Source organism: Haplochromis burtoni, unplaced genomic scaffold (genome assembly GCF_018398535.1).
Source record: "Haplochromis burtoni strain Fernald_Lab_line unplaced genomic scaffold, NCSU_Asbu1 Contig_11, whole genome shotgun sequence".
Lineage (NCBI taxonomy): Eukaryota > Metazoa > Chordata > Actinopteri > Cichliformes > Cichlidae > Haplochromis > Haplochromis burtoni.
The window spans coordinates 1,414,560-1,429,281 of NW_024582372.1; the positions used below are offsets into that span (position 1 = coordinate 1,414,560).

The 14,722-nt window shown below is 39.5% G+C and overlaps 1 protein-coding gene across 1 annotated transcript in view; it reads right to left on the minus strand.

Moving 5' to 3' along the window:
- Positions 1–2,798: 2,798 nt before the first annotated feature.
- mafa (v-maf avian musculoaponeurotic fibrosarcoma oncogene homolog a (paralog a)) overlaps positions 2,799–14,722 on the minus strand; it is a 78,464-nt gene continuing 66,540 nt past the window's right edge. Inside the window, exon 3 of the mRNA XM_005915159.3 lies at positions 2,799–14,272. The gene's annotated coding sequence lies outside the window, so the exon portion shown is untranslated. The remainder of the gene's footprint in view (positions 14,273–14,722) is intronic.

The window sequence follows — 14,722 nt, forward strand, 5'->3', positions numbered from 1 at the left end:
AGACTGATCTGTCGTCCTCAGGGAGATTCTCCCTCTCTCTCTTTTTTTCTTCCTTTCTTTCTTCTCTCTTTCCTCTACACCTCGCTGTTTCTGCTCAGCCTCGAACAGGCAGTCTCAGTCGCAGACATCCTCATCTGCCTCCCGCTGCGCTCAGCCCAGGATTTCAATCAGAGGGCCAAATGAAATTATTAAGAGGTGTTAAACTTATTAATCATTAAATTAGCTAAATGATCCTCCAAGTACAGCCCAGATGAATGACGTGCCATTCTCTAATGCAATTTGCCTCTCCACCTTTCCAACAGGTGAAGGTCATGAGAGGGCTCGGAGCATACCAGTTGAGGGTTTTATTATTTTGTTCGTTTACTTTTCATGTTTAATCACTGTCTTTCTTCGGGTCAATTCACTAAAATGAATATGAATAAATACAACGCGAAGCAAGTGTGAAAAATACGAGCGGTTAAAACTGCTATTAACTTTAAAATATACTCAGTTTCAAAATGCAGAGGCTAACTTGAAGAAGAAAGACATTAGACTTATGTACACCTGACACTTCCTGTCATCATTTCCTTTTTGATGATAGGCACGTATCTAAGTGCTCTGAAGTTTCATTTCATATCCGTTATCTCGATGTGATTGGTGGGAAAGTAGGTGAGCATATGCGAAACACACCTCCTACGTAACACTTGAGCTTTCTGTGTTAGTATGCAATGACATTTTGTTGATATCGTGTATAAACACCCCATGTCAATATGAATACAGATGGCTGATTCACCTTTCAAGAACCCCCAGTGTCACCATGTGGTGAAGTAGCCTTAAGTGGTTTAGACGTAACAATGAAACATTTTAGCATTCATGTGCAAAAAAAGATCCAGTATGACAAGCATTTAAAAATATATATATTTTGATAATTATGCCGTGTGGTGGAGTTTTTTCTCCTTTCGCTCCTATTTGTTTTTTTTTTCTTCATAGCAGAAGGATTCAGAGTGTGACAGTTCTAAGTAATAACAAAAGTTGATACTTGTGCTAGAAAAGATTTTTAAAATTGAGACTAACATTTTCAGCATTGATCTGATAAGTAATCAAATTATTTATTCATGTAAAATCCAGACAAAGTAGAGAAAGTTTGCATTCTGATATTTTCTCATTTTCTTTGATTTACTCATTGCTTGCATAATTGTTTATGCTTACCCACAAATGACTCATCTTACCTTTACCTTTCATTTCTATGCAGCATGCAATATGCTTTTTCTGTATGTCTATGTGTCTGTATGCGTGTGTGACATATACCCCCAGTAGTGCAGATTTACAGCCCCGAGGGATTTAAATATCATTTTAATTAATCTGCTCACCTGAATTTAATGAGACATGTCCAAGGGGCTGTGTGCTTGTGTGAATATACTGGATGCATGTGTGTGTCCATATATGACTCTGACTTAAGATGTGCATCTGTATGTTCAAGAATGCATGGCTGTGACTAATGAAGTTCATTGAGGGACTTCAAATAAGCTCCTTCACTTGCTTTCAGAATTTGCATGTACTATTTGTATCTGAAAGTCAAGGATACATTCTGCGTTTACCTTATAATGAGGCTACACCACTTTTATAAATAAAGGACTGTCTAGAAATCTGTTCCATCTGTTATTGATACAAGTATGATTATGTAATTAGTCTGAGATCTATATTGACATTGATTACAGTGCAAACAAGGGATTAGAGCTTTCTGTGTTCTCTGGACAGTTCGGGCAGACATGATCTGGACGTGTTCGACAGGCTGACCAAATGGCCTGTGCAACCTTGACCAAGTTTACATCAATACGTGATTGAACTGAACACAGAGGTTATGGGAAAACGTAGATTTAGAAGCTGCCAAAAGCAAATGTCTTCAAACATCATGTCAATACACACTGAGAATTTGCATAAATGTGTAAATTTGACTAATTAGCTGGTAACACAATTTCACTTCTGTGTGTTGTAATATAGATAACGTATTAGCACTTTGTAGAGATGTAAGGCTCTTAAATTGTCTTTGTTCTACGGAATACTTGAGATAAACAAATTTATTTTAAAATGTAGTTTCTTAACGTTTTAAAGTAACATGAAAAATGAGGGCAAAAATCACTGATGTTGATAAATTAATAACATGATTATTTGAAATGTCAACAGGAGTTATTGAATGATATGACTTTTATCTCTGTCTAGTTGTTGGCAGTTCAACTTTAAATCCTTAAATGCTGTGCAAAAGTCTAGAACCGACCTTCATGCTTTTTTTTCTAGTAAAATGGGAACTAATTGCAATTAAATCCATTATTATGTAATTTTTGAAGCATGTGCAAGCATAAATGGAAATGCAGTGTATAAGGCAGAAACTTTTGACAATTCTACTAAGCTTGAAAGTCAATATTTGGTATGACCACCTTCATTCTTCAACACATCCTATCTTAGGCAAATTTCCTTCTAATTTCTGTAAGCAGTCTTCTGCAATTGTTCTCCAGGCTTTTTGCAGGGCATTCAATGCTCTATCAAGACGATTTTACACTGATTCAATAAGGTTGAGATCAGAGCTCTGGGGAGGCCAGAAATGTTCCATTATATTTTTTTAAAAACACACTGCACACCATGCTGACATATGCCACATTTTTGGTTAAAATGAGCAAAAATTGCAGGCAGTGCAGGATGTTCCTCCATTTTGAGTGTGTCAGAACGTGGTTGTCAGTGTGAAAGACGACAACAAACATGCAAGCGTGTTGCCAAACATTACACAATAGGTTTGCACAAAAACCCTCCCTCCCTCGATCACAATTGCCCGTTTCTCTCTGTATTCTGCTTTTGTTTTGTCGCGCCTCATTTGTGATGGTATTTATCTCAGTGAAGAATACAAAAACCTGCTCTTGTCTGAAAGAAGAGTCATTTACAATCATTTACATTAACAAAAAAACTGTATTTTAACATTACAATAACCTCAGACAATAGCATATATCTGCCTTGTTCATTTTGTGCAACAAATGAACAGAGGTACACACGCTTCTATTGTTCTGGTTTAAATGTGCCATAGCATAATCATCTCCCCCTTCACTTCGTGTATTAGATAATGAGAAGATGCTGATAAGTTCCTCAATACAATCTGCTCCCCACTGGCTAATCCACATCATTCAGTATTGTGAGGATCACAATGATAGTTTATTATTGCTCATTCAGGGCTCAACAGTGATTTAAACGTTCGAAATATAGGAACAAACACGCTGTCTCAGATCACTCATCCATTTAAGAGGATGCCAGTTCTGCTTAGTAGCAGCTGTTTGTTGCAATGAGGATGATGATCATTGTTAGCCTCAAAGCTCTACAGTGCATTCGTACCTTTGGAAAAAGAAAACGCGTGTTTATCCAATAAAACGGAAAAAGAAATCTTAGTAAGGATGCCTGTCCTGCAGTAGAGGTGCCCATGAAATAAGATGCACTTAAGTACACATATTCAACTATGGAAGTTTCCAGTGAAACACAGAAAACAAATCAAGAATGGAATTTCAATACAATATAGCTGCAGTAAATGTTCCCTTTTCCCCAGGATCTTATAAAGAGAGGGCATCTTTCTGTTTAGCTCTTCTATCCCTCTGTTGTCAGCCACCTGGAGTATTGAATTTCACTGACACTGGCCCCTAATGAGAAGCAGAACGACACCTTCGTATTATAGCTAGTGCCCTACCTCTCTCCATTTCTATGACTTGCTTTAATAAATTACTGTCCAATAAGATCTTTTATGATCTTGGCATATGTTGCCTTTTATAGGTGAAAATAATTGCGTTCCCAGATCACCCTGTCCATTCTGAACATGAGAATGAGACTAGCGGAGCCTACAAAATGAGATAGTTTCACAGTGTCTGCACAAGTCCTTCTCATTTGGGTCGTTACGCCTCCCCCTCCTTCTTTCTCAGTTTCCTGGCATACCTTCAGAAGCACCAACCCCCCCCTTCGCCACTCTCAACTCCACTCATGCCTAAAGAGGCCTGCGCTTGCATGCCAACAGGCACTCTTAAACCCACAACACCATCCCCCAATCGACTTCACACACACACACACACACACACACACACACACACACACACACACACATGCACAGAGTCTTGTTTTTGAGTTCCCACTGAAGTGTGACAGAAGCCACTTGACAGGTGACACACACACTTGATGTTATCGGGTCAGGGCCAGAGATTCAGCCTCTTGAGTGATGAGAGACTGTCACTCGCATTGTTTATCTATGCTACAGGAGGGGAGAGAAAGGAATGACAGAGGGAAAGCGAGTGCTTCTTTCTTTCTTTGCCATATATCACTCGAGGGGAAAAGAGGAGCAAAGAAAAATACAGAACCTTGCTCCCTGCAGAAGACAGTGTGTACATGTGGAATTCCTGACCGAAGCCACCGTATCAAACATCTTTGAAACACTCAAATCTGCAAATATTCTCATGGCCTGTACGGTAGCATGGCCTGTGATTGGGGTTTCTGTGTAAACGGTGCAGAAAAACACGAACCTAGAAGTGCTCTTCAGTCATTTACAGAAATTTGCTGAAGTCAGCTCACAAATTGATTTGGCTTTGTTATTGGCATTGTCAATTGATTACACCTAGGGCGATAATGAAATAACTAATTGAATGTGTCCTCTTGTAAACAATTTGTTGAAACATACAAAGCACAAACTTCCCTTGCTCTGTGCAAGAGACTTTTAATTAATTGAAGACTGAGTCTGATAACCTTCACAAAAGTATTAGCCATTCCTTTAGTTTCAGGCGAGGAGTAATCTTAGAACGATGATAATTAAACAGATGCCACAGAACGCACAAATATTATGGGAATCTCTGCGATATTAAAGTGGCATATAATAGACAGTCTGGTTCACCAAAGCCAAGGTGAAGTGAGAGGTCTCCACTCCGTCTTATATAACTGGGCGCCAGGGGTCAAAGGTCATTGTGTCAATTGCTTTCCTTGTACTCCACCAAAGATATAAAAAAGAGGAAAAATCAAGCAGTTAGGCTCCCTTACAGACCAGGGCTAGCGTTTATCAGGACACAACACCGGATTAATGCGTTTTATAACTAAACTCAGTAATTGTGTTTAGTTTCCCTTCACTGTTTAGTTTTACTTTATCACTCGTACGCAGAAGGATTCAAGAGAGACTTCAGAAGACAGACATGTTTTCTCTTTACAATAATTATTTATTAAATTCAAAATATCTTTAGCACAGGTTAAAAATTAGACACTTCCATCTACTATGAGCGCCTTGGGATTTAACATGGTTCTAACATGGTTGAAAATAAATCCTCTAGAAACAAAAACAATTTTTTATTTTCACTCCTCCCTATTTCTGTTTTCATAAAATGTCACATTAGAGTTGCTAGGGCAGAGGCAAATTTGAAATATAGATTATCATTTTTCATTGGACATTATTATTCTTTTAATATTAGAAAAAAAATATCAAAAACTCTTTCCCTTGCATGTCATGAGTTGGACAATTTGGAGTCAAAATTGCCTGTTGTACCAGCTTTGTAGTTTGTTGTTAATCGGAATTTACAGACATTTACAGAATTGTTATTTCTTTTATAGAAAACAGATTAATGCCTTTTTTTAAAGAGCACACTCTAAAGCTGGTGATAAGACTTTTTTGGTGAAATAACTAAAATTGCACCGCAGTTTCACTACTTTTAAGTAGTTTTGCCACAACACTTGATTTGTTGTGGAAGACATTCAGGATATGTCATTAATTATTAAGCGTATGCATGTAAACATGCAGTGGCAATGGAAAAAAGAAACTCAAAAAAAGAAAAGAAAAACAAATCAACAAAAAAGCAAAAGACCTACAAACATGATCTGACTGCTTTCCCCTCAGCTTCTTAGTCCCCATCCCAACTAGACCGCAAACCAGTGATTTTTTTTTTTTTTTTGCCTCAGCCCTACCTTACGAAACATAAAAAAGATAAAAAGTAACATGAGCAGAGCAGTGTAGTAAATGGCAGGCCAATGCATTAGTTATCAGTAAGAAAACATTAACAGCAAAGACATATACTTTTCAGTTTTGAAGTTGTTTACAAACCATATCCGTGTTTACAATTTCTTATGATTTTCAGAGTTTGCTTCTTGTCGTCACTACATGCCATATGAGAAGTTGGGATTACAAAAGTACCTGAACAAATTGCTTGTATATTAGCATGCATAGCTGTTTGGTATTTACATCCTATTTACAGACTTGAACTAGGAAGAAAAGACTACAATACATTTTCTTTCATGTGTTTCATTTACATTTCTAGGATGGAGAACAAAAAGCAGCCTCATACCGATTTGAGTACATGGGACATGCACATAAAAGAGAATGTTTGCTCGACTAAACAAGGTGTGTTGTTTTATTCCCCTTCACTGCAAAAGGAATAGCTCAGTTCTGTAACAGGCTTTGTCTCTGACCAGTGCTACCGCATTGCATAACAGAGATCTAGTTTTCCCTTTGTCTGTATTGCGCACTAGTCTCTGAGCACAGGGGGCTTGGAAAGGTTAATTTACGATGTTAACCGTGCCGTGAAGGGAAAAGCAAATAGGAAAGAGCATGCACAGCACCAGAGAAGGACATTAAGCTGTGGCTGCGTCTCTCTCTTTCATGCTTCCTGTATCTGTCCAGTCAGTGACAACAGGAGGGCCTCCTGATTTGTACAAAGACACTGGGCTATCACCATCCATCATTGCGGACATACTGAGATGATCTTATATCAGCGACCAGGCTCTAAGCAGGCACTCGACACTGACACATTCTTTTTCGAATTGTGCCTTTCATAGCCATAGAAAAATGCCCACATCAGTGTGCTTGGAAATGTAGAAAAAAGGCCTTTAAAATGTTTTATTTAATGGATGTAGTGCAACAAAAATGAGAAGACAGTCGAATAAGAAGCTGCCACTTACAGTATAGTGCGAATAGAATAAATGACTACAAAATATGTTACACCATATCCAAAAGCAGATTTTGCATTTTTATTGTTATAGTTTTGTCAGTTTTTGTAGAAAGAATGGAAGACATGGATATATTTAGGCTGCAGACAGCATTTGTAATCCAGGGGCTAGTAACCTGCTCATGGGGTGTTGCAGTCATTAAAGATATTGCTCATTTAGTGAGGATAACATCACTATTACGTATCCTCAATTCTCCCAACTGCTACAAGTCCTTTGTCCACCTCGAGCTCATTTACAGTCAACCTCTAATATGGGCAATCAGCAGCACTATACCCTCACTGGGGGTCCATAAACACTTGATTTCACAGAACTGCCTTTGATAAAGGAGGGAGGTGACTGCCAGAGCATGTTAATGTGCTTTCCCATAAAGCTTATCTCTGACTAGGGTCACAGAGGCCAAGTGGCAAGGGGCTGATCGCCATAGCAATAAGACCCTAGAAGCTGTTACTGCAGCTTACGGCCCCTCTGATAATAACAGAGCCAACCAAGGTCTACCTTTGGATAATCAAACCCCTCATCCAGGCCCATGTGGGAAATAATGTGGACATTTACTACGGTACAATTGAAATGAGGGGCGAGCACAAATTAACCTCTGGTAACAGTGAAGGAGCTCATTGTGATAGGAATCATAAATTTTTAATTGTTCACCAGCAGCAGTATTTTAAAAGCATGTAAAAACAAAATGATGAGCTGACCCACACTACTGGAGCACAAACGCAGTTTAAACAAACGCATTCGAGTGAAAAAGAAAATTATTTACCTTTCAAAGTGGCCAGACTTCCGAAATACATATTTTTTCTAGTAATGTTTTTTCCCCCATTAGTACATTAGGCTGCATAATTACGTTTCTTCTATTTTTGTCAGGTATATGTGATGATACTGTATAATTTAGTCGACTAAAGATGGGAGCTTTGAAGAACACTTTGATAGCATATGGTTATCCCCTGCTGTCTCAGACTCTCTGCTCTGTAGGGGGCCCAGAAGGGATGTATTCATAACTTTCTGGACTTTACAAACTTTTCACTTCTCTAAAACTGAAGGATTACACCCGAATCACAGCAGGGAGAACAGCATGTTATCTCCTCTTGAGCCACTATAATCTCAGTTCTACACCCTAAAGGTAAACCCTTACCCCCCACCCCCCGAAGCAGGATAGAACAAAACAGGGGTAAATTAAATTAGTACTATTACCTTCCTGTCTGACCCTGAATTAGTGTGCACAGACTTCGCACAATCAAAGTAAGCTTGGTACTCTACCAAAAACTGCATTCTGTGTTTTCCATGTGCATTAGCTTCATCAATTGTGTTTCAAAGCAGGCAAATTGGAATCTAGTTAAGCTGTTTTCCTTGCCGTTAATTTTCTCTCTGTTTTCTGGCTCAGGTGTGGGAGACTAAATCAAGCTGTCAGAAACCAGACTGCACAGCTAAACGGTGCAGACTGAAATGCCACCTGTCCACAGCTCCTGGCAATTTATTATTTCCCCATTTATTTGTTTCTATAGTAGCAAACTTGGCTATTTGTAGAAGTCCCTATTGTCTCTCGTTTTTTTGTTTTTAAAAACTCACATTCTGTGTGTTTTGAACCACTGCATCCCACAGACAAAGGTTGTGATTTCCTCCATTATCTAATCAGATGCTAAAGATTTGGTTTACAGCATTTATCAATGGTATTACAATGAGGTCAGCCCAGAGCATTTCTTCCAATTGAGGCATTTTGGTTAATCCGATTTTCTTCACCCCCATCCCCAATCTTCTTGGGAGCTCATCTCATCTCAGCGAGGGGCTTGATGGCTAACTGCCCACCTAGAGCTCAAGCTTATGTGCAGGCCAGAATGAGGTGGCAGTAAGGGCTTTAAAGGCTCTATTATTCATCCCTGCCATTAGCTATGTGGCATAAGGAGGGCTGTTCTGTCTTTCTTGCTGTCTGGTTGTGAGACCAACCTTCATCCACTGTATCCCTACGTCAAAGTCCACACCACTTCATGTGTTACATTTCAAGCATTTTAAGAGTCCTCTCTTAGTTCAAATACACACATGAGTTAGATATTCTGTGAGTAATGTGTTGATGTACCCACAGTATGTTGACCTCATACATGTGAATAATTTTTCAAGAGGCTCAGGTCAGCCTGGAGGTCAGGATTGAAGTAGAGGACTTGACATGGGTTGCTTCACTGTAATCCTACCACCTTTGACCCCACTCCCACTACCCCATCCCTGTCTAGCTTGAGGTCACTGCTAATCATGACACTCCATCAGACATAGACACAGACAGCCAAAGTGTGTGTTTTTGTGTGTATGAAAAGGAGCTGTGTGTGACAGAAAGAAGAGCAGGGCATGGATATGTATGCTGCTGCATATTTCTGCAGTACAGAGTTGCATGGTGAGAAGAGCTGCTGTCAAGCATGTGTCTGTCATCAAAGTTACTGTATGTAACTTTGATTGCAGTATTACTTAACATAGAAATAGAGGATAGAGGTCATCTGGATAAGTTTATAGTTGTGTAGCTTAATGCTACACAAACACAAAATAAGAATTTAAAATTCACACTGGAAATTGTACTGCCATCCTTCATGATCAAAGTTGGTGGTTACTTAAAGAGCTCCATATACCATGCCACTCTGTTATACAGTGTTAAGTGAGTCTTTTGTAGCTTTTTTGACTAAAAATCATTTTGGGGTCTTACTAGAAAATCTTAGCTTGTCAAATTTATACTCATATTTTCCAATAAATCGCCTTTTAGTCATGCATTTTTTCTATGATACATTTTGCTATTCCCTGTTCAGAACAGTGATCTCTCTCTCTTGTGTGCCAGGGGTGGGGGCAGCTATCACTTGCTACAGCATTGTGTCCTTGGCAGGATTCACATGTATGCGTAGTGTCAATACTTGATGGTTAAGATGCCTGAGGCTTGGGAAGTATCTTTGCTGGCACGATTGTCATAGCAACAACCAATCACTCACAAGGCAAGGTAACAGAACTTTGCTTAGCAGCTGGCATAGGATTAACTAGCTGCCTGTGACAAGCAACTGTCTCACACTCATGGGATAGTTTTATAACGGGATTTGACCTGCCAGCAGCTGTAATGAAGTAGTTGATGTAACATTGCCTTTTCACTATTCTGTATTGAGCATTGGTTGTCCACACAAAAGCTTTACACCATATCTTCAGCCACACATCCAGAAGGCAGACAGACTTGAAATAATCAAACAGGCCCATTTTATTCAGGTTGTTTTTCCTCTGCAGTGTTCTGTCTATGTGTTTACTCTGTCACTTGGCCCCAGTGTGCATCTGCTTCAGTGATCCACAGGCATATGCAGCACACACACACAAGCTAGCCGGTGATGACACTAATCAAGTGTTTAGTCAGGAGGACATGGACTTATTAACCAGTTTAGAGAATGGGCTAGATCATAATCAAATAAAGTAGAGATAAGTTAATAAGGTGAGATCTTATAAAGTAAGCTCTGCGGCATTTATCCTGCCCGAAATGGCTCTAGTATGCTGCTACTCACTGTGACACACAAGCACAGTACATAGTTAAGGGGAACATGTAGCAATCTCTCTTTATCACATGCATTGTTCTTCCCCAACATGGTGCTGTCTTTTATTTTCTAGCCTTGCTCTTTCACTGTTTTTATTAGACACGGGTGAAGCACCTCAGTAGTCCAGTATAAGCCAGACCTCTCTTGGCCTAATCCAAAAATAAGATTGTGGAGCTACTTTATCCTGATACCCCACTGACCACAGAGATGGACTGACCACTTTACCGAAGCTGATCATAATCTGCCCAGGGGCGACAGGGAGAGGAAATAAGTAAATGAAGATACTGTGTTAAAGACATGACTGAAGTATTTAAGAGGGAGCGTTGTGAAGAAATAGAAGAATTTGGTGTATAAGAAAGAGGTGGGTGAATGGGGGGAGGAGCAAGATGAGAAGAAGACTGATTAAGTGGGGCCCATATGAAGGAGCCAGAGGAGAGAAAGGCAGCGGGCAAGACCCAGTAGGGGGTAAATCCGAATCAGTAGAGCTCTATATCCCTGATATCCCTGCCCCCTCCTCTCCAGCGTATCCATCATGTTAATATACATACAGCGTGGCCCTCTGGGTAATATATCTTTGACCTGTGATTACACTAACAGCTTATTGTTTGCACACTGAACAATCCCATTATGTCGACGATCTGTTTACATACAGCCTTGCTGTTTAGATTAGCTTGCTGTGCGCGTGTGTGTGCGTCTGTCACAAAAAGATCAAGGATGGGCTTCTGTGCTTGTAGGCATTTACACACGTTTTGTGTGTTCAGGTGTATAGCTGTCTATATTGTTCTGGTCCTGTCCAGTTTTATTGCTGGGTGGTGTTTAAACACTGCAATCAAAAACATGGAAAGCACATCTACCTGTCACATACGGCTTCATCTTTGTTTCACTTCTAACAAAGTGGAAAGCCTTGACACTCAGACCACACACAGTCTCATATTTGAATGACATCTTCATCCTTTTCTGTGTTTTAAATCTTCCTTAACTAATCACCACTAAGTCAGAAGTCCAAATTTCAAGTCAGTTTACATGTTGACTGTAAATAGCTTTGGTGTGCTCTGACAATATTTGATTTAAGAAGATTTGCTCACATAAATTGTAAGACCTACTTTGTGTAAGACACACAAATTAGGCAACCACATGTATTCTGCTAAAATTCTATTTTTATGGTGCAGCATTTTGATTTATGTCTTTTATTAATTTTACTCCAAAAGAAAGCACCTGTTTTGCAGAGTTGATGTCGTTTCCTACTTCAACTGCATTTTTGATGGTTGAGAAATTTCTGCAGCTGCATCCAGAAAGAGTACAGATGTAGTGGGCAGGCATTACAGAAGCATAGAGGGTATTGGGTATTTGGCCACAAGGGTGAACATCTGGTGGAGCAGAGGGCCATACTCATTAACACAAAGTTAACCTTAGACAGGACATTAGGTCATGACAGCCCAGAGAGCTGTATGATAGTAATAGATGGGGTCAAGGGGTTATTGAAAAATTTTTAAAAATTGACAAATAAGTGGACCGACCAGTAAGGTATGTCAACATCAGCTTAGTACAACCTTAAATTTTGATCAGAAGCTGTGAAATTACACAAAAAAAGAAAAAAAAAAACTCCTTTCAGCCCAGCCTTGTTTCCTTTCCTTCCCCTCCTCTGCTTTGCTCTTGGACTTCTCTGTCAGTGCATACACTCATTGAGACGTGCAAATCCCTTTGACACTGGATGAATAGACAGTTGCTGGCAGGATGCCCTATGCCACTTTGTGCGCAGCCACTTAATTGGAGCGCCCCAGTTTTCCTTCTCTTCTTCTACCCACATTCGCTGTGGCCAGATTCTGTGTGACATCAGCAGGGACAGTATGTGTTCCTTCAGAGAGTTTAAACCTTATCAGAACTGCTGTTTGCTGGAAGACAACATGTCACAGTAGACATCAAACTGTTTCTGTCACCTTACTGTAAATCTCCTGCCATCAAATATGGAGATGTAAAGCTGTCAAAGGGCTTGCATTGGTTTAGAGAGTCAACCCACTCACTACCTGCTCATCCTCTTGTTTGAATAAAGGTCACATTCCATCTACAAATCAACATGCAAAGTACAGCATCTGAGACTATACATACTTGACATAGTGTACATATATACAGCAACATATTCGAGAGGCATTGTGTATGATTGAGCATCTCTATGCATGCGTCATATGTGTGTACTTGTTGGGCATTGGTTTGGTTTCTCCCATTGCCATATAGATCCATCCAAAGCATTTAATGCTGAACTCTCCTCGTGAGGCTCTAGAGGGACATGCAGCAGAAACGTGGGGTAGTAGAGGGGGGTCAGTGTGAAGACATGGATTTCTTGATGCACAGCAGAACACTGAGAGGTAGAGGATGCACAACGGTGGAGATGAGGTCTTCAACAAGCTAGAAATTATCCCTGTTGTCCATGCAAAAGGATTTCTGTCTTCACCAGTGAGGGCCTAATCCTTGAGGTCATCTCTTCATTGGCTTGGTACGATGTCAGTCAGTCCTTTTGGTTAGCTTCATAGTCCACTGAAGGCAGAGGCCAGAATCCTCATTTCTACATTGCAGTTACTGAGGTCTTCTTTTGCCCCTGTGTAGGCTCAGGACTGGAGCACAGTTTCAAACCATGCAAAGAAAAAAACGTGTCCCTCTCAGGCTAACAGCAGCTTTGCTACAACAGTTACGAAGTGGGCATGAGAGGGCAGGGCAGTTGTTGTAGTAGAAAATAATAAATAAGAAGACAATGGGAGAAATCTGTAAATTATATATAAAAAAAAAGAAAAAGAAAAAAAAAGTACATCAAATATTAAACCTAATACTTAGGTTTAAAACTATGTTAGAATCATGGCTTTGGCAAATTGCCTGCTTCTTCTGTTCAATTTGCCTGTTTCCCAATGGAATTCACTGATGATAGCAAAGGAGTTTCTGTTGTATAATCATTGTAATGTGGCCGGATAAATTTGATCTATTCAGACAGTATCCAGGTATCTGAGACTAAATCACTGGCCATCAGAAAATATCTTCAGCTATTTTAAACTTTCAAAAATGTTGTCTGAAATATCCACATACTGAGATTTGTGATCTAAGAGCGTGGTAAATATACACTAAAGTCTGATCCATGCGGTTGTCTTCATTTGTCTCTATTTACACGTACTAGTGTGGATACTGGAGAGGAAGACTAGGCTGAGAATAAGAACAATTGTAAGTACAGTTTTTACAATTAAATTAACTTCAAAGACTAGAGAAGCAATATCTGAAATGATAGCTACATGGGCTCTGAATAGGTAAGAATACTGATTTTATATGGAAAATATTGAACCATGGGTATTCTATTCACAGTAATGAAGGTTTATGAATTTGGTGAGAGCAACTCGGTACGTTTCCTATATTAGGAATAAGAATAGGGTTTTATTGTGATCTATTTACAGAAGCATGCATCAGTGATCTTCCCATCGAAGAGAATCAACCATCTCCTGATTATGAGTCTCTGTGATTTTTATTTTTGTTTTATTTTATTTTATTTCTTTTTTATTTTTGTGGTTTTGTAGAAAAAAGCTGGAGGTAAAATATTGGGAAAGGAAACAGGAATAGTAAGAGGCTTTTCAAGAATCGCTGTAGAGATTTTGAAGAATTCCAGCGGGCCTTGTTTGTTGTTCTTCGGGAAATAATTTTGAATGTTGTGCTTTGTAGGTGTCTCGGTGCAATTGGTCAGTCGCTTTGATGTCATCACTGCTCAGTCATTAGGTTATCTGTTAATGGAGAGAGACAGAAAGAGAAAGGGGGGAGGAGGGGTTGGACAAGAAAAGAAGACAAGAATTAAAGTGGGAGTCATACTGCAATTGACTAGTGTTGCTTTTCCATGTACGCCGTGAACACACACACGCACACATATAAACACACACTCACAGTTGTGTTTTCATATCTTTGTGGTGACATCTAAGCGACATAATGCTTTCCCTAGTTGCTCACCATTACCCTAACCATCAAAAATGAATGCCTAACCGTAGCGCTTACCCTAAACCTACCCATAACTTAATTATAACTCTGACACTAAAACCACATTTTGAGTCTCAAAAATGCCTTCAAACTCGTGTGGACAGGCATTTTGTTCCCATAAGGGCTGTTGGTCCCCACAAGTATAGTAAACTTTTTGGTCCCCACAAAGATATGTAAACACACACACACACACACACACACAC